Genomic DNA, 26,618 nt, shown 5'->3' with positions numbered 1-26,618 from the left:
TTTGCAAGCCTATAAAAACATTGGTATTTATAAGGCCTTCAGCAAATCTCAATCTAGGCCTCATCCCAGGGATGGTATCTTTATTACAGGATTATTTTTATCTTTTGGTTTTTCTACCATTTTAATGCATTGCCTTTTTGGGGGGATGATTCTCAGCTGGAAGGTGAGCCAAATCCCAATTGTTATCATCAGCCATTCAGTCATGTCTGACCCTTGGCCGCTCCATGGATCAACACTCTCCATTGCCCTGTCTTTCACTGCCTCCTTCAGATCCCTCATGGTCATTCCAGGGTCATCCTTGATATAGTGTCCAGCCAGTGGATACTAGAGCAGCCCCTTCTCCTTTGTCTGATGATAGCAATAGCAATAGCAGTTAGACTTATATACCGCTTCATAGGGCTTTCATCCCTCTCTAAGCGGTTTACAGAGTCAGCATATCGCCCCCACAGTCTGGGTTCTCATTTCACCCACTTCGGAAGGATGGAAAGCTGAGTCAACCTTGAGCCGGTGAGATTTTAACCGCCGAACTGCAGCTAGCAGTCAGCTGAAGTGGCTGCAGTACTGCACTCTAACCACTGCGCCACCTCGGCTCAGATCACTCACAGCATGATTTACTTTTCAAGTGAGTCAACTTACTTTTCAAGTGAGTCAACTTGCAAGACTTGGTCAAAGTATGATAACCTTTGTTTTACTATCTTAGCTTCAAGTGATATTTTTGGGGAGGCTTTGGGGAGGATATCTTTGTGATTTTAGCAGTCAATGGCATTGTAATAGTTGTCTCCAACACCACAATTCAACAGCACCAGAACTCTGCCTTTTTAGAGTCCGAGTTTCACAGCCATAAATAGCAATTAGAAAAAAAATGTGCTATTTAATCTATATTTGGTTAATTTTTACTCTTCCAGATATTATTCATGCCAGACATTGTAATTCTTCCAAGTGCTATACATCTTCTGATCTCAGGGCTGCAATCACCACACTGGTTGACATTAGAGCCAGGAAGTTGAATTCCTTTATTGTTTTGATGTCTCATTGGCGATCTGCACTCTGACCTGTGTGTTCTCTGCAGTTGTCATTATCTTTGTTTTCTTGACGTTAAGATGTTAACCTTTCTTGATAATAAGAAATCCTAGTAATATCTGAATGAATAATATTTTTAAAATACAGCATAACAAAGCTTTCAGGGTCTTGTTTCAAAATTCACAATCTAAACTCTTTTAAAAGGGATATTATAATAGTAATAGTGTATATGCATACATCTCTGTAAATACGCATGCAATTTATTGACATTAGCCAAGCTTTCCATTCCCTAATTTCAAAAATCAAAGTCTACCATTATTTTTACCATATTGAATTTGATATGTCTGATATTTGTGTGAATACATTTTCCTCTCCTATTTCAAGATATTTCCCACATCATTTGAACCAATAACAGGTATTATCTTCACCTGTACTCTAGTTCAAAAGTAGAGTTAAAATAATGTTTTGAAAAGCTCCACTTCAAGCGAAAGCTCATGTAAGCAAATTGTTATTTTACATTATTTGAATAACAGGGAAATCAGAAATATTCCTAACTCAACAAAAAGCAGATGAGGAGGAGAAAGGTCTCATAGCTGATGGAGAGAAGATTGCCTAGATCAGAATCCTTGCTCAAACACCCTTGTTTGAATAACTGAGCAAATAGATGATGAGTAAATAGAAGAACCCAGGAGGGACATAGGTAGTTACCATTGATACTGCTTACCTACAGGGAGAAGGAAGAGAAGGAAGCATGCTAGAAAAAGGAAAACTGGTCTGATGTCAGTTGCCCAAGATCAAAAATGACATTGTGATATGCAATTAAGTTCAGTTCTTTATTTGCTTACACCTAACAGACAGAATCTTGCCAGACTAAAGCTATAACCTTTTAAAAAGATATTCCCTGGGAAATTCTAGATTGTGGCTAGCCTGAACCTCTTTCTCCCTCAGCTCAGGACTGTGTCCTCCCTTGGTTTTGGCCCATCTCTGAAATGTGTTGACTCGGCTCTGCTATTGCCAACATTCCCTCCCACTGTTTTTCAGCTTCACATTCCATTATGCCATAGTTGCAAAGAGTTAAAAGAACAGCTGCCATCATTGTAAGTAATAAATACATTTATGTTGATTCTCAAAGAAAGTTCAATGACTCTGGCTTTTGAAGTGTAGCCTCATTATTAAATGGAAGCAAATGTAATTTATAATCAGGCAAGAATATGTAAATGCTTTAGCATAATCTTATTATTTCTTTAATGGTTTATAATTTTTAAATGTCCAATAGCTATAGTTTTCTGGATGCTTCAATATAACATAATCAAGAAAGGAAAGCAAAGTGCAATTCAGATTAAAAAATATACATTAAAATAAAATCAGATACACAATAAACTTGGCAAAACAGGAGTAGAACAGGATTAAAATACCCTTGAAGATCTTGTAAAACTAGAAAGGTCTTCAACTAGTGCTGAAATGATGCTTATGTGGGCACCAACTGAGCTTTAGAGGAGGGGTTTTCCAAAAATTGGGTTAGGATTAAGGCTAAGGCTAGGGTTAAGGCCAGGGCAGGTATAAGGGTTACAGTTGTGGTTGTTGTTGTTGTTGGGATTGGGGTTGGAGTTGAGTTTGGTGTTGGGGTTAGGATTGGGATTGAGGTTAGAATTAGGGTTAGAATTGGGGTTGAGATTGGGATTGGGGTTAGGATTAGGGTTTTGGGCTAGGGCTAGCATGGGTTAGAGTTAGGGTTGGGGTTGGGGTTAGAGTTGGGGTTGGGGTTAGTGTTAGAGTTGGGATTGGGATTAAGGTTAAACCTAGGGTTAGAATTGGGGTTGGGATTGGGGTTGGGGTTAGGGTTTTGGGCTAGGGCTAGCATGGGTTAGAGTTAGGCTTGGGCTTGGGCTTGAGGTTAGGGTTGGGGTTAGGTTTAATGTTTGGTGGGAGGACCTGAGGAAGATTTCATTTCAAGATCTTAAAGCTAGGTATGTCCATCTGGGAGAAACTATCACTTCCTGCAATCTGGTCCTAAACCTTCAAGAGTTTCAAAGGTCAAAATCAGTACTCTGAATTAAACCTGGAAATGATGATGAAGTAACTACATAATATTATCCTATTAGCAGTTAAATGACTCTGTTTTAAATTAATTGAAATTTCTGGACTGTTTTCAAAGCCTGCCCCACATACAACACATGCTTACGGACCTCTCTAACCAATCCACAAATGGACTTTTTAAAAGCCAAATATTTGTAGCTATGCATTTGTAATTCTAAAGCCAAGCACTGACAGTATTGATAGTTTCATGCAGACCCTTTGAGCAGGAATCCAAAGCGCAAGAACTCTTCACTCAGGTCTAATTCATTGCCCCCCAAAGGGCAATGCAAGGATCTAAAGACTACTAACATCTTTGTCTACAAGGCTGAGAGCCATCATAAGGGTAGAATTACTACCTAGTGATTGCACACTTCAGTCAGTCCAACTTGACACCTTTAACAAAACAGAAAAACATTTCAAGGGAACATTCAGGGCAAGATTTTACAGACAGAGCTGCCAATCATCCAGGGAGTTCTTTAAAATTTCAACATCACTTTGAGCATGTCTGCATAGGCTCTTTGCCCAATGCCAGAAGCAACTCTGCACTGTGTAATCTCCTCATCGGCATTTGGCTTCAGAGTTAATTTATTTCTCGCTTTGCTGCAATGTATTTAAAATGGCAAAAAAAGACTCCCCCCCCCAGCGCACTTTTACAGTCATGAAACTGCTGAGACTGTGAGGTGGGCCATTTTCTTATTGGTGGCAATTCTCATCTCTCTCTGCATCCTGGCCCCTGCCCAGCTCCTGCCTCAGTCTCAAATGTAGCAAATGTGTGCTGTCATCACAATCATAATTTTCCCCCTCATAAAAACATATTTTTTTTAAATTCACCAAATGCACGTCATCCTCTAAAATACAAACTGGTTTTTTTTAATTCCTTATTGTTCAGGGTGGGGAAAGGAGATTTTTGCTGCTCTATTGTGCATAATTGTTACAGAGACAGGACCAGAAGTGGTATTCAGCAAGTTCTGATCAGTTCTGGAGAACCAGTAACGGAAATTCTGAGTAGTAATTTTGAATCCCATCACTGGACAGGACACTGATTGGATGACACCCTTCCATTGGTCGGTGGAATGTGAGCCCTGATTGGCTCAGTGTGATCCCTGGGGGTTCTCAGGGGTTCTAGGTCGGCAGAAATGCAATATTGTAGCTCCAAATTACTTCGTGAGGGATCAGGGAGCAGAAATGGAAATGTTGCATGCCTTTTGCCTTAAATTAGGGGTGAAAAATCTGCTATACAACCCCCAAATCTCTTTTCCTGGCCTCCAAACTTTCCATTTTCCGTTGCTGAAAATCTAACCTGCTATTTTCTTGTCTGCTGAGATCACAAAGTGCATACATCTGTAGTAAAGCTAAAAGAAGCTTATTGTGTGTAGTAAGCAAAAAATAATAATAATCCACATCTGTTAAAAAGGGGGGACAATCCTAACTAATATATAGTGCCATGATGGTGAACCTATGGCACGCATGTCAAAGGCGGCACATTTGCACCATCACCCCAGGTCAAAAGGCGTTTCTTTTGTGAGCTTCTGTTTCCCTGCAAACGACAAAACAGAAGCTCACAAAAGAAAAAGATCTTACCTCTTGCCATGCTGCTGGTGTTGGGGTGCCCCACCTCCTGCTTGTCAGCTGGTCTTCGGGTCTCTGCTGCACATATACGCATGTCCATGCATGTGCGTGCATGTCCACACATGAGCGTGCATATCCACACATGTGTGCACACGTTCATGCATGCACACATTTGCACATGCACAAACCTATCAGTTTGGGCATGTGCGGGCGCAGTTTGGGCACTTAGTGTCTAAAAGTTTCGCCATCACTGATATAGTGCATGATACAAGCACTGTGTGTGCCTAAAAGTAAGTGTCTCCAGCTCCCACAAAATTAACTGTTCCTGTGTTGTGTAGAAACGAATCTAACTTGTTACATTAAGTAGTTGCTGCATAAATATATCCTTCCACATTATTCTTGCAAGGCCAGTATTAAAACATACAAGCCCACTTTCTTGCAAGCTTGCAGTCCTGAGTTTGTGCAAGTCATAAAGTTAGTAGCCAATGAAACTCATAAATGTTCACAAAGTATGTTCTGATTGTACTTATATTTAGCTTTTAAGCAATATTTTATGACCCTTTTCCTTTTGGCCTCTCCCTTACTTCTATTTACTTATACATGCAATCCTCTGTGCTCAACAAATGACATGAGATGCCAGTGACATTAAGTTCTTATCATATCAGCCACTATCTTCCTTCGGTTGATATCTTCCTTGTGCAAGAGCTTTTCTATTGGGAAAAGCTATTGACATGCTGGGTGCATAAAGCATATTTTCTAGAGTCCATGTCACTCACCTAACAAATGGAAGCCAGTATCTTGCAAACTTCCCTACTACTAAATGGTCCCTAGCAAAACAATCTTCAATTTTAATAATAGCTGGAATTTGTCAAAATCTCATTTACAAGACAAAGCAGCAAAATTATTTTTGAAATGCTTCAAATTATGAGACACTCGGGAAAATGGTTACATTAATTCAGGCACTGGGTGCAGGCTTTTGACTCACACTCGCAATCCAAAGATATAACGTATCCTGTAACCACAAATAAAATAAATGATGGCTCAGCAGAAATCAAAGAGAAGCAGCCGCTTTCCTACAGCCATCCACCCTAGAGCTTATGGAATCTGTTTATTCATTCCACAAAATATATGTTGAAAGATTTGGCAGGAGTTGGCTGCCATTCAGGAAGACAAATGTAAAGGAGACTCATTTTTTACCTCACTTAACCTTTAAGGATTGGCACCAAAAATGGGCACAGTAAGTGATGTGAGAAATCCCAGTCAAAGAAATGTTTATGTGAGATTTTTTTAAATATATGTAGCTATGTATTTCATACACAAACACACACAAGGAATTTTCAAATGGGAGCTCTTATCTATATGTAGCTGTATGTAATATGAACTCATAAGATCCAGATGTTTACTTTTTAAAGTATTCATTCATTGGGTTTCTATGGCACCCATGTCACTAATACAGTGTCTCTGGGCAGCTTACAATATCATTAAAGTTTAAAAGTACAAAAATAATTAGAATAGAAAAGGTCAAAATTAAAATTAAAAACCAAGATGAAGGGCCACCTGGAACTGAGAATCTTCTTTGCCCCATCAACCACCCCAAATGCAATAGGCCCCTCTAGAGGAATGGGACAACCTTGCCACAGCCAACTAGCTGTGGCCAACTCACCGTAGCCAACTCACCACAGGCAACTTGGCGCAGGACAACTCGCCAAGGCCAATTCACTGCAAGACAACTCTTTATGGGACAATTTAACAAGTCTATTTAATTATTTAAAATAAATAAAAAATATTTTAATTTTGGTCATTCATATTTTATTCTGTCCTTCCTTTTGCGTCCTTTCTATTCCGCTATTTCTTTTATATTAGTGTAACTCTTGTCCTGCAGTGAGTTGGCCATGGCAAGTTGGCCATGGCAAATTGTCATAGATCTCACTATAGAGACCCCAGGCCAGGCAGTAAAGCTACGTTTTTAGGCTCTTCTGGAAGTCCAGGAGTGTGGGGGGTGAACCTCACTTCTCATGGGAGAATATTCCAGAGAGTGGGGCCCAGATATTGTTGGATCCCTTTTTTTAGCTGTTTGAAGTAGCAGAGAGATTGGGAATAAAAATTTAAACTATGGAGTTTGGATTTCAGTATCAGAGAATGGTTCAACTGTCCTAAAGCCTCATTTTTACAAGGCTGCCTTCCCTTCCTTTGCTGATGAGAGAGTATGAATGAGAAACAAGGAAGGTCTTGAAGTGGAAAACACCAGTTGAAGTGGTCATTGCCAACCTTTTGGCAGGCAGCATGCTTAACCTTTGCTCAGCTGCTGCTTGTTAACACCTTCTACCACTCTCTACAAATCTTCCTGTCTATTCAGGCTAGCTGAAGAACTGAACATATCATGCCAGGAAGAATTATCTGAAATAATTGGCAAAAGATTTTTCACTTTCTACTTGTGATGCAGATATAGTTATTCTAGCTTGGGTCCTTTGCTAAATGTTTTCATTTGGAAGAAGGGTTTGTGTGACTTTAAACCAATCACTGGATATCTACTGAATTACCATATAGTTTTGTTGTTGGGAGAACAAAAAAAAATGGGGGGAGAGACCTTTGAATGGTCCCTTAAATGATTAGAGAAAAAGTAGAGTATAAATGTATTTTAAAAATGCAAAAATAAATAAATAAGGCATCTTTCTCAGGCATTTGCTGCTTTTTGGATGTCAGCTCCCAAAGTTCTGCAACCTAGAGGACCATTGCTTAGAATAATGGGAGTTCAAGTTCACACATCTGGATTGGGAAAGGCTGAAATAAACCATGCAATTTTGCTAGCTTTTCTTTTTTAAAAAAAAAATTGAACCTTTATGCAACCAGCATAAGAAATGAGTGTCTGAAATGATTTGGGTGGCAAGCAGTTTATCTTAGATTTTTCTGGGTTTCCAGGTTAGAAAGAGATTCATCCTGTGGTTTGGAAATACTAGAGTATTTCCTAAATGTGTGTATGTGTATAGAGCAAATACTGAATACATTTGGCTTCTCTCAACAGAGGCAGCCAATATTAAGAACTGCAAAGAAGGAAAAATAAAAAGAGAGTGATCTTGCTTTTGATCACTTGATTTTGATGGTTGCTTTTCTAGTGTTAAAAAAGCAATGCGTTTAATTTATTGATCCAGCCATATTTTTATATATTGAGTATGGAACAATAATTAGAAGTAAATTTTCCATACTATGTACCATCTATCTTTTCCTCCCTGAGTTATCAGTGACTAGTTGCTATATTTCTCCTCAATCTCTAAAGAGACTGCTATCTTTGAGAAAGCCAGCAATTAGTTCAAATATTATAGAGTCAGCTAGAACTTTTGTGGAATTCTAGCCACATCTAATTTCATTGACCAAAAATAGACCAGTGGTTTCAAAGGAAAGATGGTGTTTATCAGGCATCAATGACTCAGTTTTAAACCTCCAAGTGAGGTGGCATGTGGTGCTTTAAAGCAGAGCACATTTCCCCTTGATGCTCTGTTTCAAAAGATGTGCTTGGACCAGTGGTGGGTTCCTACCAGTTCAGACTGGTTCGGGCGAACTGGTAATGGTTTGGCGGCCTGGGTTGCTGGAACCGGCAATGACCTGGGCCTGCCACACCTCCGAACTGGTTCTCCTATGGTGCTGCCATCTTGTTTTTTGCTTCTGCACATACAGAACAATTTTTATTGTACTGCGCATGCACACGTGCGGCACACCTATGAGCAAACTGGCAGTAGTGACTGCTGGAACCCACCCCTGGCTTGGACCAAGCTCCATCAAATCAGGTGGTCTCTTTGAAACTCTGCATACTCATAGACATTAATAGGAATGAGGACCACCCTATGATTGGTTGGTGTGTAGTAATCTACCATGCCAGAACTGGGTGTGCCTTGTAGCACCCTTGTCACAGTCACTGTAATAACTTGCTATCAAAAGGGAACATCCTTCTCAGTGAGCTACAGTGGTGCCTATAGATATCTATACCAGGTGATGTGAACAGAATTACACAGGGAGAGAATGACAGAGATCTACCCTCCATCATTCCACTTGTCTGTGAAAGCTTGTGGTCTCACATTAACAAATCCATCCATCTATGACTGGTTACTCTTATTTCTAAACATCACTGAACTTTGCCTCCACTCAATGTTTTGTCTGTCATTAAGATGCTGACCATATGCCTTCCAGTGTAGGGTTCAACTTTTGTGTTTGGTTTCTGTCTGTCTGCTGTCAAAACAACACTTAAAAAGCCAAAGGCCATGACAGGCTAGATGTATTTGTTGAATTAGACCATCCCAACCTAGCTTCACTTGGGCTTGTCTGTTTGCATAAGTATAGAGCTGTTCATAGACTCAGCCAAGAGGAACCTGTTTGGCCTAGCATGCCCTTGTACTACACAAAGAGTACAACCAACAACTTGCTGTCAATGAATTTTGACAGATTGTAATTCTTTCTTTTCAGATCCCTGAAAAAGTGTAATTCATTTCCACTGTATCCAGATATGGTTAACCAGTTTATACATGTTCAAAACAGGAGCTCTCCCCCACTAGTAATTTAGTTTTTTGAGCAGTGCAAATACTGTTATCTTTCACTCTTAAAACATTGTGGATGAAAAACAAGCTTGTCTAAAACAAGCTTTGCAAATCAGGTGCTGTATCCCCCAAAAAAAGTGATATTGTGCCCTAACACCTAATAATCTCATTCAACAAGTCTTTGGAATTTAGAGATTTAGCATGGATTTCTCATGCATTCTCTCCAATAATTCATTAGGACCAATGCTGTGTCACAATATAGCATAATTTCAGGGATCACCAGATTTGGATTCAAATCTGCCTTGGAAGTGACATTTAAACTTTCTCCTAACTCACAGTGACATCACTAACACTTTCTACCACATGACAGCTCCTTCTGTTACAATGGTGTGCAAATTGAAGCTTCTTGTTGGCATAAAAACGTGTTATCATATCAGGAAGAATCCAGGACTTATTGAGATAGAACAGTGTTTCTCAACCTTGGCTACTTGAAGACATGTGGACGTCAACTCCTAAAATTCCCCAGCAGGAATTGAAGTCTACACACATGTCTTCAAGTGGCCAAGGTTGAGAAACACTATGACAGAACATCTAACAATGTTACCAAATTATTTGGAGGGGGTCAGTTTATTTCCTGAATAAGTCTGGTATTATGCTGTCTCTGAAAACTAGCATTTTCTGTGCATAAAGGGTGACCTTTACGCACAGGAAATCATAATTCTTCTTTCTTGGAACAGACACTTGGCTATATCCCCAGAGGCCATAAAGGAATAATTCTGGTGAACAATGTTATCCCTACCAACCTGCATAAATATGCATAATTGTAAAGATCACTAAAATCAGCAATATTCTACTTGTAAATCTTGTTGGTTGCAGGAATGTTATACTTGCTGCCTTTACCCATTTGCTAAATTGTCTGAATGCTACAGAACTTTTTAAAAATCATTTTGACAACTGCCTTATTTCTGATGGAGTAATAGAAAGAGCTCCCTAAAGCATCTCATTGGCTGACCCCATGCTGAGAGGTCTGAATTCACCTTTTGTTCTGCTGCCCCTCCATCCCTGCCCAAGCCTTTCCTTTTCATATAATGGCACAGCAGGTGAAACCTAGTAAGCATCTTTACCATTCAACCATGAAGTCATTAGCAAGTTGAGCTCAGCCAATAGGTAATTTTCTGATAAATCCACGGATCGCCAAGATGGAAACGTTTTGCTTAGTCCGGCAAAAGTAACAGAAGCTGGATTTTCTATTCCTTTCAGTTTCTCTAAAGCAAGAAAGGGAAAGAGGGACTACTATAATGAATTCCAAACATGAGGTGAAATAAAAGAGCATATTCAAAGAGGTAAGAGCCAATTTGGGGCAATGATTAAGACATCAAGCTAGGGAGCCAGCTTTAGGCATCAAGCCAGCTGGGTGACCTTGGGCCAGTCAATTTCTGTTAACCCTAGAAAGGAGGAAATGACAAACCGACTCTGAAAAACCTTGCCAAAAAACCTGCAGAGACCTGTCCAGGCAGTTTCCAAGAATCAGACACGATTGAATAGAAGTGGTGGGGTGGGGGTGGAATCAAGGAGGTAATAAGTAACTAGTTTAGCTAAGCTAATACTCACTTTATTTGCCTTAGTCTTGACCTAACCCCTAAGCACTTTTCTTAACCTTTTTACAGTTCACCAAAACTTCCTCATCCCATTGTTTTCCTTTCTTTATCATCTGAGTTTAGAGAATAGGAGATAATGTAGCAGAAATAATCCCGGAGCTATTAGCATTAGGAAAAGAAAACCCAAGCTGAAAATAGCATTGTTTATGCTGGTGACATTAATGATCCTAACCAATCAGCATGTATTCACTCAATTAGGTTGCCTTCCATACAGTGTCAACTTCTTGCTGCTGAGAAAGACAGCTGTGGGAATTCCTTCCCCATTCTTTTGGGGAATTTGCTTATTTTATAGTAAGCCCAGATATATTCAGTGAATTAGAAAATAAGAGTACTGCAATTTTGGATCAGCCCCGAGGGATGTTTGCTATGGAGACAGACAAACTCAACATCCGATATTATCATTTCATACTTATTACCCTCATCTACTAGAAAGTTTACTTTAAATTCAATATTTCTTTTTGCAGTTAATAAAGCCACATGAATCCCATTTGCTTCTATGGAAAGGTACTATTCAGAGAGAAATGACTGTATTATCCTCCTACTAGTCAAGACTATAATTATCCCTGTCAGTAGCCACATTGCACTTATTATACACTAGTATTTTACTGTCAAAAGTTGCATAACGTTCTTCTATGGATGTCCAGATATGGATTTAATATAGAAAAATACTTTTAATAAATAGGTGGTTTTGACCTACTTAATCTTATATATATACATACACACACACACACACACACACATATGCACACATATACACCTGATATGTACACACACGTACATTAATGTTGTATAACGGGTGGGGGAGGAATCCATAATGAGGCTCTAATGAATTTATTGGAAACCATTTGCATTTTGAAGTACACATAAAATGGGACCATATGTGTTAGGTTTTAACAGATTGCCAGATATTTTGCTCTTGTCCATCATTCAGAACACCCGTGCATTTAAAATGACTTTCCTCAATCTGTTCTCTATAAATGTCTTAGGACTGAAATGTCTCATAGTGGCTGGGATTTATGGCAGTACCAAAAGTTTGAAAATTACTAGTCCAAGTAAAAAGGTGAATTCATTCCAGCATATTTAACACAGCATTAACCTAGAATAACCTACTTAAGAATACCATATATTTCAGAGTATAAAACACACCTTTTTCCCTCAAAAAAGAGGCTGAAAATCTGGGTGCATCTTATACCCTGAATATAGCATTTTTGGCCTCCTGAAACCCCACCTCCTTTGCAAAAATGCCCATGCATAGCCTTTAGGAGGCTTCCAGAGTGCTCCTGGGGGCTGGGGAGGGCAAAAATGAGCAAAAAACAAGCTGTTTTTGCACCGTCAGTCCCCAGGAGCACTCTATAAGCCTCCTAAAGGCTATGCATGCCTTCTTTTTTTGAACAAAAAATGGGCCCGTTTTCACAAAAAATGGGCCATTTTGGAGAGGTCTGCAGAGTGCAGAAACTTTTTTTTTAATTTGCCTCTTCAAAATCTTTGTGCGTCTTATACTCTGAAGAATATGGTACTTGTTATGCTTCCCCCAAGTAAGGTAAAGTTAAGTGATTTGTGTGATGAATACAAATAAATATTAAAATCTTTACATCAGATCATCAAAAAAGAATTTCAGCTATTCCCGTCTTATAAAGGATTCACTTAATTATAGGCTGTTTGATACACCTGCCTTCATGCTTTCAGGAGCTACTGTATTTCCTACGAATAGCTCTACTTTATAGAACATTTAAGCAAACCATTCAACAGTTGTTCCTCCACATTATGACCTAATATTGATAAAGGCATTAGTGGGGGGGGGGGGAGAAGTCTCTAAGCAACATCTAGGCAGATTTTTCAACTTTTACAACCTCAACATAAGCCATAAACTGAACCTTCAATGATCAGCAAAATAAATGCATGTAGATATGACACCTTATCACAAAAATCAGATATGTAGCACTGATATGTGAGCAAAGTACAACATCATAAAGTAAGTTCATTAAGTTGTTAATCTAAATTTGTAAACTATGGCACCTTCCAGTTAGGTCATGATTATGCATTCAGTACAGGAACTATAGCAGTGTTTTTTAGATTCTGATTTCATGCTTGAAAACTAATATGATTTGGAAGTCTTCAGATGCTCTATCTAAAACTTTATTCCTTCCCATTGTTTAGCACCAAAAATCAACAAGTGATTTAAGAGAATTACATTTCGATTTAAAAAAAAATGTAATCGCAGCCTCCCCCCCCCTTCTTCTAAGAAGATCAAGTTTGACAAGTTTCAGAATTTCAAGTTTGGGTTTTGTTTTGTTTTTTAAGTATTTCTCTATCCGTTTGTGATGTATGAAAATTTCAGCCATTTTAAAAAGGACCTACAGCAGCTTTCCAAAATCCCAAATGGGCCACCACTTCTCCCAAAATGTTGGTACAACATAATGTACAATTAAGAGTCATTGTCTTTTTTCTTTTCTTTTTTTGACAGCTGCAGTTGAAACATTTCAAACCCTGATCTGGAAAATATACATACAAAACAAACAAACCCAAAAGGTTGATTTGATTGGAAGGTGTTTTCAGCACAAATCCCTCTTCGGCTTGACGGAGACCTGATTCAGCAGAAAGCAAACAACAGCAGGGGAAAAAAATATCTATTGTGTCTCAAGTGCACATTGCAGGTCATTGCTTCTTTTTGTTTATATTATAGCGGCCCTTGACACTCTTAGAGTAGTTTGTTCAGCTGTATCTACAAATAAAATGATGTGCTATGTTCCCTCTTTGGCCATATTTTTCAACTTTCTGAGAAGAGCCATACTTTTTAGTACAGCTTTAGTCTCAAACTCTCTCTCTCTCTCTCTCTCTCTCCCTCCCTCCCTCCCTCCCTCCCTCCCTCCCTCCCTCTCTCTCTCTCTCTCTGTGTGTGTCTCTTTGTCTCCCTCCCACCCTCCTTCCCTTGCCATATCTCTCTCTCTCTCTCTCTCTCTCTCTCTCTCTCTCTCTCTCTCTCTCTCTCTCTCTCTCTCATACACACACACACACTTTTCAGAAAAGGTGTGATAACTCCTGTAGTTTAACTGCATTAAACCACAAGAGAATGCTTACAAAACTAAATGCTACATCCAAGTAGAGAGTCAGGAACACATAGTCCATTCTTTGGAGATGAATACACAACTTATGAAGTCCTCAGCAGTATGGGTCCTAACCACTTCATTTTAATGGCCCTGCACAATCTCTGCAATCCATTATAACTGAGCATATTAATGGATCTTCTATAGAGTAGCCAAGGTAATGTCAGCACAGAGGTGGGCTCTCGTCAGTTGCCCTCCTGCTTTGCCAAGCCGAGGGATTTCTTAATGGCAATTCAAACCTCGCTGTGGACTTCCATTCCATGTATATCATTACAGAGTAGATGCTAAAAGAAGCTTGGACATGGGGAACCAAATCCTCACTTAACTAGAAGCATACTGGGTGGCCTTGGACAAATTCCTTATTCCTGCAGCTTAGCTTATATTATAGAGAAGTTGTAAGGCTGAAATTCTGCTTTGAATTACATGACAGAAGACCTGAATACCAATGTGGCAAATAAAGGATAAAGGCACTTTACCTTATTGTATTAATTCTGTAATAGTTGCACAAGAAGAAGTGGATAAATGATGTGATTGATTCATAATATGCAAAGCAGCTTTTTTTTTAAAAGGTTGCCATTTGATTAGGAAAATTGTTTTTAAATTTCATACACTGAAATGGCATCTTTTTCATATCAAGTATAAACAATTTTAGTAACTTATCACCTTCTCTTTCACAAACTAGACTGGGCAAAAGATGGAATAAAAATCAGTAGCACCTATTTAAATCACTTAATATTTGCTTTTGCACAAGACTCAGAAGAGCTACAAAGATACATACAGGAGCTGTACAAAGCAGAAGGAACATTTGGCTTAAAAATAAACCTAAAAATGAGCCAGGTTATGTTTAATAAATTCACCAAAGCAATAACTTTTTTATATCTGGAGAAGAACTAGACACACCAGTAGTAAACTACTACATTGGCCAATGGAATTTCAATGCTGCAATAAACAAAATCGAATGGTGTATTAAATGTAGTTGGCCGACATTTGTCAAGCTAAGCATAATTTTCAAGAACAACCTTCCCCTAAGCCTGAAGAGAGAAGTTTTCAATCAGTGTGTGCTACATACTCCCACATATGCCCGTGAAACATGGGCACTAACCTCACAATCGATACAAAAGGTAAGAGTGGCAGAAAGAGCCATGGAAAAATCCATGCTCGGCATCACAAGACAAGATATAAAAAAAACAGACATGGATTAGGGAACAAACAAAAGTATATCATCAAGAGAGTAAAGTAATTGAAATGGAAATGAACAGGTCACATATCAAGAAGAACTGATGGCAGGTGGACTAAGGCAGTCATAAAATAGATCCCACTTGATAAAAAGCATTCATGAATGAGACCTAAAACAAGATGGATCAATGACATCAGCAAGTATTGTGGGCCCAATTGGCAAAAGAAAGTTCAGCACTGAATTGGTTGGAAACATGCAGAAGAGGCCTCCATCCTTGTCACGATGTTTCTTTGTTTTGCCAGCTGTGCTTATATTCTAAGACATACGGTAGGCTGACTTTTCTCTGTAAGCTTACTACGCATGTCCTTTTGCCTTTCTTTTTTCTCTTTCTGTTTTGTTTTGCCACAAGGAGGTAGGCTAGGAACTTTACCAGAATGTAGTTATTAGCCAGTAAGTTTGTTTGTTACTTATTTTACAATAAAAATATGTTTTCTTAGAATCTACCTTGGGTTTATTTTACTTAATCATAAAGTATACCACAAGGAAAACCACGATTCAACCTCCAGGACAGGGCTCAATTTCCAACCCTCACAATCCTGAAGTAGATAAGCAGTAGATAGGCAATGACTAAAAATGATGATGAATGATGAAATGATCACTCTCTCTTAAAATTCAATAAATGATCTCTTTTTACCATGTCCCATCTGTTATCTATAAACAAATCCTTAAAAACCTCATCATTTCATTCAGATAAGCCAAACCCATTAAGGAGTACTAGGAATAACAACGTATCTATTTTAAACTTGATTATATAAACCAACTTTAATTTTTTTTTCTTTTTCTTTTCAACACTCTTGATCTTTGGTCCCTTTAAATAACAGCTCAGAATTTGATTTCTTTTCATTTTTTTCTTTGAGCCTTCCCACATAAGGAGAATATGTATGTATGTAAAATGACATTTCTTAAATCATTAGGAACTGAATTGATATAAAACCATTCAGAGTGGTTTGAATTGTAGACCCGTGCCTTAATCAGGCTGGGTTTCATGTGCATTCATAGGTTTAACCAAATCACTGAATGATTAAATTGGAATCAAGCTTCCAGGTATCTTTCCTGCTGAATATCCTCAAGCAGCACTTGTGGGATTAAGGAACAAAAAGGTTATCAGCTGCTTTATTATAATAGAAATACTTGGGAAAACATTTATCTGGAGTGGATGCCAAATCAATAATTATTGGAAATTATTGTCCAATCAATAAGATCTGAACAATTGAACCTGCTTAATGTTAACATTTTGCTTAGGTAAGCAGTAGCTATTTGGAGGGTAGTATTTAAAAACCACAAACACACAAGAAACATAAAGATTGGTGGTAGTTTAGTTGTCCCAGACGCACTTATTGGAAGACGTTGTTTTTTTTATAACACTGTGAATATTTGACTGCCTAAATGGGCATGTGATGGTCTCCTGTGACAAAGAAAATCATTTTCTGCTATTTTGTTTCTGCAACGTGCTATAGTCTGTGTTTATAACAAGTATTTCTCACTGTGCTCCTACTTTAAAATCCTGAGGTTTATCCATAGCAATTTCCCACGTTTTTCGTGCAAAGCCTCGAAAAGATGCCTCAAGCAAGACATGCAATCAAAAATAAAACATGCCAGTTATTGACTGTGTCTCCAGATCCTTAGGGGGCAGCTTCCGGCTACGTTAGTCTGAAGAAACCCGTGTTATGAAAAGTGAAATTGAAAGAAAGCAGAAATTAAAGCCAGCAGCTTTGTCTGGGCCTCCCACGGCAATATATATGTGGTTTTTTTTAAAAAAGAACTTTAAAAGTTCAAAGCCTCTCTTACTTCCCCTGACCCAATTCGGTCATTTCTTGTTTGGTCCTATATGAACTGTAAATTCTAGGCAAAAGGAAATGTTCCTGAGATTGAGTGCAGAATCCTGGACACATTATATTTTTAATGAATAGCAAAGATCTTTGAAATGTATGCTTAAATTGAATACAGGATGCAAGGTGACAAATGTGATACTCCCAGAAGCCTGTGACTGGCTATCGTCTCTTGCTGAGTGCAGTTGCTTGTATGCTTGTTTCCATGTCAAAGTTCATAACTTGTTCCACACTTGAGGACTGCACTTGACCTCTGGGGAGGGTACACTCCAAAAAGTTGTGAGATGAAGTAGGTGTCAGGGTTCCAAATAGCATCCAAAAGTAAATCAGAGTCTGAGGCAAAGTTTTGCTCAAAGTCCCAATTTATTAAGAGAGCCATGTTGGCACATCTGGGGAAACCTGAATCCGAAAGCTTCCTGGTTTTCTCCACGCAGTTGAAAGTTCAAGATCTTGCCCCCACACCCACAAGTCCATCACATGGTCCAATCTCCCACTGCCATGCTGGCAGTTCCATCCATCCAGTTCTGGTCAGGTGCAGAGGTGCAAAGACAAAGGATGACCTTGGCTTTCTAGAAAGAATTTTGTTATGGCTACATGTCATCTAACTCCGTACAATCCTCCTCCCCCCCATTTTCCCACAATAGAAAATGCATAGTATAATAATAGAAAGTGTGGCAGGCCAAAGATCCGAAAGAAAAGATGGCTACAGGCTTGACAGCAGGGCAAAAATACCAGATTTCATTTGAACTGAAATCATCCATAGATTTATTTTCAGACTTTTCTGAGTTGATGGTAGACTAGAATTTCTGCACGTGGTGATTCAAGGATCAGGCCATGTTTCAAAAACTATAAAAGCTGTTACAGAACTCTGAAACTAACAGCTTTAAAATGCAATATTTTTGCTTAGGGTAAAAACACAATTCATGTTTTGGGGTTTTTCCCCTGCCTACGGGTTGTAATAAATGGAAATTTTCAAACTTTGCCCAGGAGGCACAGTTGTCACTAGTGCTTGTTCTGGTAAAAGATCTAGCTCTCACACTTATGAATTTCATAATTTCCCTGGTCTAGCATATTAAAAAGTACTATTTAAGGACCAGCAGTCTCATAGCTGTAATCAACCTGACCTTTAGTCTTCAGGTTGGCTCTTTCTGTTGTAGATGGACACCTGGGATGTTTTAAAAATCACCGGTGATAGGCAAAGTCTTTGAAACAGGCATCAGATTATTTCATAAATCCTCTGATAAATAAAAACAGAAAAGGAAAAGAATTGTTCTTTTTTGAGTCATTGAAGCAATAGTCCCAAAGAAACCACAAGCAAGGGTAGTGAAAATGCATTTTAATGTTTGATATAAGTAGGGGAGAGTAACTGGGACCTACAGGGCAGGGTGATAATAACAGATTATGCTTGTTATAAAAATTGGAATGAAAGAAGAATGCCAGAGATTCAAAGAGATTCACTTGTTTTAGAAATTCATAGAGTTGGTTTCCGATTGTGGCTAGAGGAAATTTTGCTGGCTTTGCTCAAATTACAAAGCAAATGTGTAGGGTAACCAATGGCTCAGTTGAAAAGGTAGTCCTTCTTCTGCAAAATAGTCAACAGACTGTGCTGTGGTTAGCCTGCAACGGATTTAAGTACTCTGTTTCAAATGGGCAGGAAGTGGTCTTCATAAGCAGACAGAGAAACCTACCCTGAAGTCACTCTGAAGGCGAGTGGGGAATTAATAAAGAACCACATTGTTGTTCATTTATGCCCTCCAAGGCAGAACAGTTGCCTGCCTGTTCTGGTGATGGAGCAATGAGGTGCCTCAGATAACTCTGCCATTAAATGTGCATTGCGTTTCCATGAAAAAGGGCATGTAATTCTATACAATTTTCTATCAGTTGTAGGGGAAGAAAGCAGGAGAAGGCAGAAACATCTGCTTTTCTCATCTGGAAAGCTATAAAGATATAACAAGTATTTGAAAATGGCATGCAGGACAGGAAAATACCCCGGCCGAGAGTTGTGTAAACAGAGGAGGCTCTATTGGCTGTGAATGCAAACCCATACTTAGTAGTCATAGCCATTACAGCCATCTTCTTGTAATGAGACACTTGGGGTTCAAAGAATTTCACTGGAATTAAAGCAATGAAGCATTCACAGTTATGTTGACATACTAAAGTTCTATATCATGTTTATTAAATATAGAAATCTAAAACTATTCATGTAACTCAATTAGATTTCTGCAACAGAATGATTATGGTAGAATTCTGTATAACATTTTGACACAGAGATCTTGGGATTTCAAGATTTATTGTTTACTAGCCAATAACCTGGTGTTGTCCGGGTATTTATTTATAGGGAGAAAATGTCTGGACTAAATGTAATTTCTAATGTTGGACTTTCCCCCTTACCAGAGGGAATCCCCTTGGATTACTGTGAAGCCATTACTGTGAAGCCATTACCAACTGTGAAGCAACTCCACTGTGCTGGAGTTGGAGGCCATTTTACAGCAGTACAGTAGAAGCCGTTTTAAGTGGCTGTATCTTAACAAAACACAGACCCCAAGGGGGGTTAGGGGTTTCTTACCCCAAAAATATTTGTTTCCAGACGGTAAGTCATCTGTGTACCAAGTTTCGTTGAAATTGCATCAACATCTATTTCTTTTTTCATGTATGGCTTATCTTTCCTCTAGGTTTCGTAGACATGATTGTTGCCAGCTCTGTCTTCACAATAGCCCTATGAACAAATCTGGCTGAACAATGGGTCAAGATTGTGAGATTATAAATCAAGATTGTTTAATAAACATCATGGCTGAATGAAAGCCTAAATTATTTCATAGTACATAAGTTCATCTCAGTGAAGTAAAATGAATCTATGAATTTAGCATCAACATATGACTTTTAAGCAATATATTTAATATCTACTGTATATTAACCTGCCTGCTTATTAAAATCTGATGAGCATTGTCAAGAAAGATTTTTCTGTGATTTCTCCCTTGAAATATTTATTAGATGACTTTTAGTCTCCAATGCTAGATTACAGCACTATTCTTCTGATGGACTCACTATAAAATTTGATATTTTAAACTGATTCTTCAGTATCTGTTCTCCTGTTTCTTCTTTGCCTTTACTTGTTGATTCTTTTAGGATGCTCTAAATATGTGTAGTCAACATGAGCACCACTTCTGGAGGTAAGAACATTGAATATATAGCAGTCAATGCATATTGAACATTGATGCATTTCTCAAGTTATTTATTCAAAAATGTATGCTTCTGATGATAAAATTAAAACCTCATTAATACAAATCTGGTTATTTTTTGCTGCACTGGGATACTAGAAGCATTTATTTTTCTTCCATTTAGATTGAAGCCATCATAATATAACTTGCATTGATACTTCAGGGATATTTGATCATTCATTCTCTTGTTCAATAATTCAATAACTATTAACTAAGAGTTGCTGAATGATACCAATGATTTCTTCCTATAACTACTCTGGTCCTGCCAGGAAAAGAATAGCAATAGCACTTAGACTTATTCACTACTTGTCAGGGCCCTTACAGCTCTGTCTAAGTGGTTTACAGAGTCAGCCTATTGCCCCCAACAATCTGGGTTCTCATTTTACCCACCTTGGAAAGATGGAAGGCTGAGTCAACCTTGAGCTTGGTGGGATCTGAACTGCCAAATTGCAGGCAGCCGGCAATCAGCAGAAGTAGCCTGCAGTACTGCACTCTAGCCACTGTTCCACCATGGCTCAGAATTCTTACCCTTTCTTCCTTTTACTCCAGCTTTGTTAGTGTAGGAAGTCTGAGATTATATTGACACCATATTCAGCAAGGTTATTATGGATGTTCACAGAAAGAAGTTATACGGGTTCTCCACATGGCTGAAATTATGTTCACGAGATTACAGTGAATTAGATGGGTCTAATTAGATAGGAGAATATAAAGACTTATTTTAAAATTATTTATTTTAATAATATAACTGATGCCTGGGCTTTAATATCAGACATTTTCTTTTCCTCTTTTCTATGGATTGGCATGAATTCTGATTTAATGAGATTTGAAACAGTCTCTCTTTTCTACTAAGAATGAAAAAAACCAATGTTGAGAATTGTAAGATCCTGTATTTTTCTGCTTAGACTAGAAAGATTTAATTTAAGAAAAACTTAAATTTTCGGAAGACATCTGCTATAGAAGAGAGCACTGCTGACATATGGATTACATATAGATACTTAGTAGGCATTCAACATATGTCACTTTTAGTTTGTTTCTCACTTTGCGTTCTGTGTAAATATAGCTATTGTATTTCTTAAAACATGTTTTTTTTTCCCATTAGCATGATATGTGAACCTGGCCACTATGGCATATTTAACAAGTTAATATATCTGATATTGTGGTATTAATTTAGCCAAAGTGACAATGTGGAAGAAAGAAATCCAAGTTGACTTTTATATGGATTCCACTAGTGATCTTGAAGCAGATGTTCTTTTAGAGTACAAAACATACAAAATGACTAGCTATATAGATCAAGCACCCATAGGCCCATGGGATACCCAACCTACATATCTCAGAGGTGTTTGAGGATAAAAATGGATAAGGCTATACATCTCAAATTGCAGGCACTTGTGTATAATTTTATACATAGCACTTAAGCCTGCCATGTTTAGTTAGCAAGAACTGTAAGACCTATAGACAGCAAACAGTATTCATTTCTGCTTCAAATACATCAAGTTTCAGAATGATCAGATGTGTTACAAATCTATTCAGTGCAAATATATTTTTTTACTGGATGTCATTTCCCTACTAATGGGGTAGTAGGGGAAAGAGAGGAAATTGTAGATTAAAAGTGTAATCTGTCATTCAACCAAAGCATTATTTCATTTCTTGTGTATTGAATCTTTAGATATCTAGGAAGCAATTATCCATCCGATTTAGGGAAATGAGAGGCATCCATTAGATTCTCCATGTCACTGGACAGATGTATTTCCCTGGGTGCCAATCTAGTCTTAATACTGCCAGTCAGTTTCTTACTATAAAGAATGTGAGAATGAAGAAGGTGAACTCAGATTATTACATATTAAGATATTGAAGGGATCTACAAAAACCAGGAAGTTAACTGCCATTTTCTATCTGCAGAGATAAGTGGATGGTTTTTTAATCCCAATTTATTAAAAATTAAATTCTGTTTAGCATACTTTGGCTTATTTTCAATTAAGTGGAGAAGGATTACAGGCTATTATTTTCCCGAGGATGAATTTACAATATAAACTTTTTAAAAAATCCTATAAAATCTGTCTTTAAGAATGTTCTCGTTCTAGTACTATCAATCAGCCAAGGACATCCCTGGTGATATTGATGAGGGAGAGGAAGAGACAGAAGCCGCTGCAGAGAATTTGTTTTAGCGTTCAAATCACAGAAGAAAGGAGGAAAAACAGAAAGGGGTCAGTCTTCACTAGGATGGTGCCCTGTTATGTACAACTTTGAATTTTTAAAAGTTTACAACACATCTAAGAATTCTCCCAGCCTTCCTTTCAAGAGGTTTTGTACTCCAGGCCCTAAGCAGTTCTTCTCTGCCATTTCCAAGATTCAAAGAAGAGGAACACTTAAAAGCTCAGCAAAGCAGGACCGCTACCCACATAGTGGGGGATAATAATTTGTACCTTCCTGCAACCGCACATAATACAGCCTTTATTCAATAAATAGCAAAGCCGTTTCACACCAAGCCAAAGGTTAGCTTTTGCTGTATTAATAGCTGCTCTGGGAGGGTCACTGTTGTGCTATCCTACTTTTTTTTTTCCAGGGCCTGGAGATGCAATTTCCTACAATCTGCAGGCAATTTCCCACCAATTTTCTCGGGGAGCTAATAGGCTGTGACAGGAGATGGAGCTAGCAAGCAGCAGGTGGCTTCAGAAGAGACAAATTGCATCTCTGCCACCTAACTGGGCAATCTAGATCGACAGAGTTTATAGCTTTGTAGTGTTATTGGGCCCCATGCTAACACCAAATCACTCAAGCTGCTATCTGAATTTCATATTCTCCTTCCATCTGAATTTGCCGTCACCACATATCACCCACGGTTACAAAATAGATTGCATGCGATTAGTGGTTTAACGGCCTTTCAAATAGCTTCCTAGACATTGTTCAGATTCAAAATAGGGAAATGCAGAGTCTGGGCATTCAGATATCGTAGTCAGTCATATTGTCCTATCGGTTTTCTGAAGAGGCAGCAAGTCATCTCCTGAGGGGATTTGCAACCACAGTCAAAATTAATTGTACTGTCATTTAATATGGCAAAGGCTGGATTTTTAAAGACTTATGGCACAGAAAAAAGATGGGGAAGTGTATAAAACAGAGTTGTGTGGTAGCACAGAAGGACAGAGTTAGCCGACAGTTTCCAGGGATCTGTTCCCTTCAGAATCTGGATTGTGTTAATTCCTAAATACATATAATTATCTCTGTTTTCTTGGATTACATAAAATACAGGTACATTTACAACAGTTTGTTTAATGACCATTTGAAATTACAGCAGCACTGAAAAAGGTGACTGACCAATTTTTCACACTTATGACCATTGCAGCATCCCCATGGTCATGTGATTTATATTCGGATGCCTGACAACTGACTCACATTTATGACGATTGGAGTGTCCTGGGATCATGTGATCCCTTGTTGCGACCTTCTGACAAGTGAAGTCAATGGAGAAGCCAGGTTCACTTAGCAACTGTGTTACTAACTTAACAGCTGCAGTGATTCACTTAACAACTGCAGCAAGTAAGGTCATAAAACGGGTCAAAAATAAAAGTCTGACCTAGCCTGCAGAAGTTTTGGGTTCAATTGTGATCCTAAGTCTATCCTCTATCAAAAATTCCCAAATGTAAAAAAAGAAAAAAGAAAATTGAAGTCAGTTATGGAATTAGTATTGATGATGTTCAAGAGCAAAGGATATTGTGTGGGCTGGGAAACTGTGGTATGATATGGCTGAACATCAATCTATTTTATCAGGAAACTCTTGCACAAATTCATTGAGCCTACCTGGATTCCAAGTTCCACACTGGAAACGTTTCCTGGATGATGTGGAAAACTTTCCATTTGTACTGCAGGCATTATTATTTCCCCTTTCTATTCAGGTAAATACATAATTGGTAATTCAGAGAAACAGTCTATGTATCCTGCTCTATAAAAGCTTATGCCATTAGCAAGAGTATTAATGTTCAGCATTTATATAATTAAATCTGATTAGTAAATACCTGCAAAAGAAGTATTTATATTAAATGTTTATATGAATTTATGTTACAGTTCAATTCCAGGCATGGTTTAGAGGAAGGAATCATATACGTAGTAGAGTATACTTCTTTGGGGCAGAAAACAGTGCTTGCGAATTGAATAGAAACATGAGAATCTACTATTTAGATCTTCAGACATAAAAGTAAATGAGCCGAAGTAATTTTTTCCCCCATGGAATAAATATTTCCTATTGAGAGCGAAAAATATAAAATTACATGGTATTTTATCTTTAGGAGTCTAATTACTTCACCAATGGAACAAAAAACAAAGTTATAATGAAGACATCAAAACAGCCTTTCTTAACAACTCTTCTGTTTTAAATCATGCAGCACTTAATATCCTGTTTTGTATTTGGGTGGTTTTTTTTTTTTAATGAAGTGCTGTTCTTCAAAGCATGGAAAAGTTAGTGACTTGCACTCAGACACATTAAGAGGCAATCTATAATTACCATTCTAAATGTAATTATTTAAAAAAAAACACAAACAGCTGCACTTGCAGAGAAGTTTATAGGAAACCTAAGTTGGAAGCTGAAATGAAATTAAATGATCATGGTTAATGGAGTAAACATCTGGAGTAATTAGCATTTTGGCTCACCTGCAGCTGAAAGTCCTTCACATTAAGAAGCCTTGAAGTATCCCTGTTAAACGTGCCGTAGAACATAGAAACATTCCTTGAGTAGATTCAACATAGCTGTAACATCCTGCCCCTCAGTTTAAAGTAGTGACAGTATTAGGACAACTAATCATACCCTCACTTCAGGACACTGGAAGTAAAAAAAATCTTAAGAACCAAGTGCCCTGGTGACACAGTGGTTAGAGTGCAATATTGCAGGCAAACTCTGACCTCAGTCTGGAGTTCGATCTGGATGGGCTCAAGGTTGATTCAGCCTTCCATCCTTCTTGGATCAGTAAAATGAGAAGCCAGATTGTTGGGGGCAGTATGCTGACTCTTAAACCACTTAGAAAGGGCTGTAAAGCACTATGAGGTGTTATGTACAGTATACCACAGAAGTGAGTACACCCCCTCACATTTTGTAAATATTTAAATATAACTTTTGCCATCAGTTTATACATTAATGGCTGTGTGTTGTGTTATTTTGAGGGGATATTTATACAAGCTGTATACTCACTACTTTACATTATAGACAAGTGTCATTTCTTGTAAATTTAAGTGCTATTGCTTTTAGGGGCAAAGTGGATTAAAGAGTTAAATCTCCACATGCTTGGTTCCTGATCAAATCCACTAAGTGTTGAATTTATTTATTTAAAACATTTTAATAGCCATGCCAATTCTGATCAATGGGGGGGGGTGGGGGTGGGTGTTCCCAATCAATAGTTAAAACAACTTGTAAAACCATATTAAAATTATAAAACTAAAATTGTGAAAATGACAAAAATACCCCAAAACCTGGCTCCAAGTAGAACTGTTAATGTGCAGTAATCCAATCTGATTCCAGCACTTGGGAGGTGGGGTGGGAGAGCCAGGTCTTCAAAGCTTTACAGAAGGGTAGGAGCTTCAGGGGGCAGAGTGTCCCCTAGGACAGGGCTGCCATGGAAAAGCCATGCCTCCCGGCTCCCATCAGATGGCAATATTTAGGGGAAGAGACTAGGAGCATGCCTATTCTATCTGACCTGGTGGGATGGGTAAATGTCATTAGGGAAAGGTGATCCTATAGATGTGTCATATAGGACTTTATAGGTGATAACCAGCATCTTGAATTGCATCCGGAAATAAACTGGAAGCCAGTGCAGCTCACACAACCAAGGTGTTACATGAAAAAAGCAAGTGGACTCCATTACTGTCCATGTTGCTGTATTCTGGACCGCCAGTTGAGGTTTCTGAGCAGTCTTCAAGGGGAATCCCATATAGACTGCATTGCAGTAGAGAAGGATTTTTTTTAGCTTTCAGTAAACTAAATAAATTTTCACAGGCACAACATGGCGAGAACTAACTTTGCAGAAGGAAGGGTCACAATAGAAGAAAGTTATGTTAAAGAGTGAGATGTATTTGAACCGGATGAGTAAAATCTTAATGTGCAATTTTCTCCAATAATACATGAGCGACATTTCCAAACACCAGTCTGACATTAAGGTTATGCTCACATTAAGAGGAAATACATGGCTGATTAATTAGGAGCAAGTGACTGAATGACAGTGTTAATACAGCATTTATAAATATTAAAATTGGGCATTAATTTTAAACCTAGGGTTTTTTCAGTGAACACTTGGCCCAATGGATGATTTGGATAATTCTGAAGAATGAACTGAAAGCTTGGAAGTGATCCAAATATCTTGATGCAGTTAACCACAAAATAAAGAGTTATTAGCTTATCAT

The sequence above is a fragment of the Thamnophis sirtalis genome, unplaced genomic scaffold (assembly GCF_051295495.1).
Source record: "Thamnophis sirtalis isolate CommonGarterSnake01/CBP01778 unplaced genomic scaffold, rThaSir2_p1.2 scaffold_5, whole genome shotgun sequence".
Classification (NCBI taxonomy): domain Eukaryota; kingdom Metazoa; phylum Chordata; class Lepidosauria; order Squamata; family Natricidae; genus Thamnophis; species Thamnophis sirtalis.
This window is presented reverse-complemented; position numbering follows the sequence as displayed.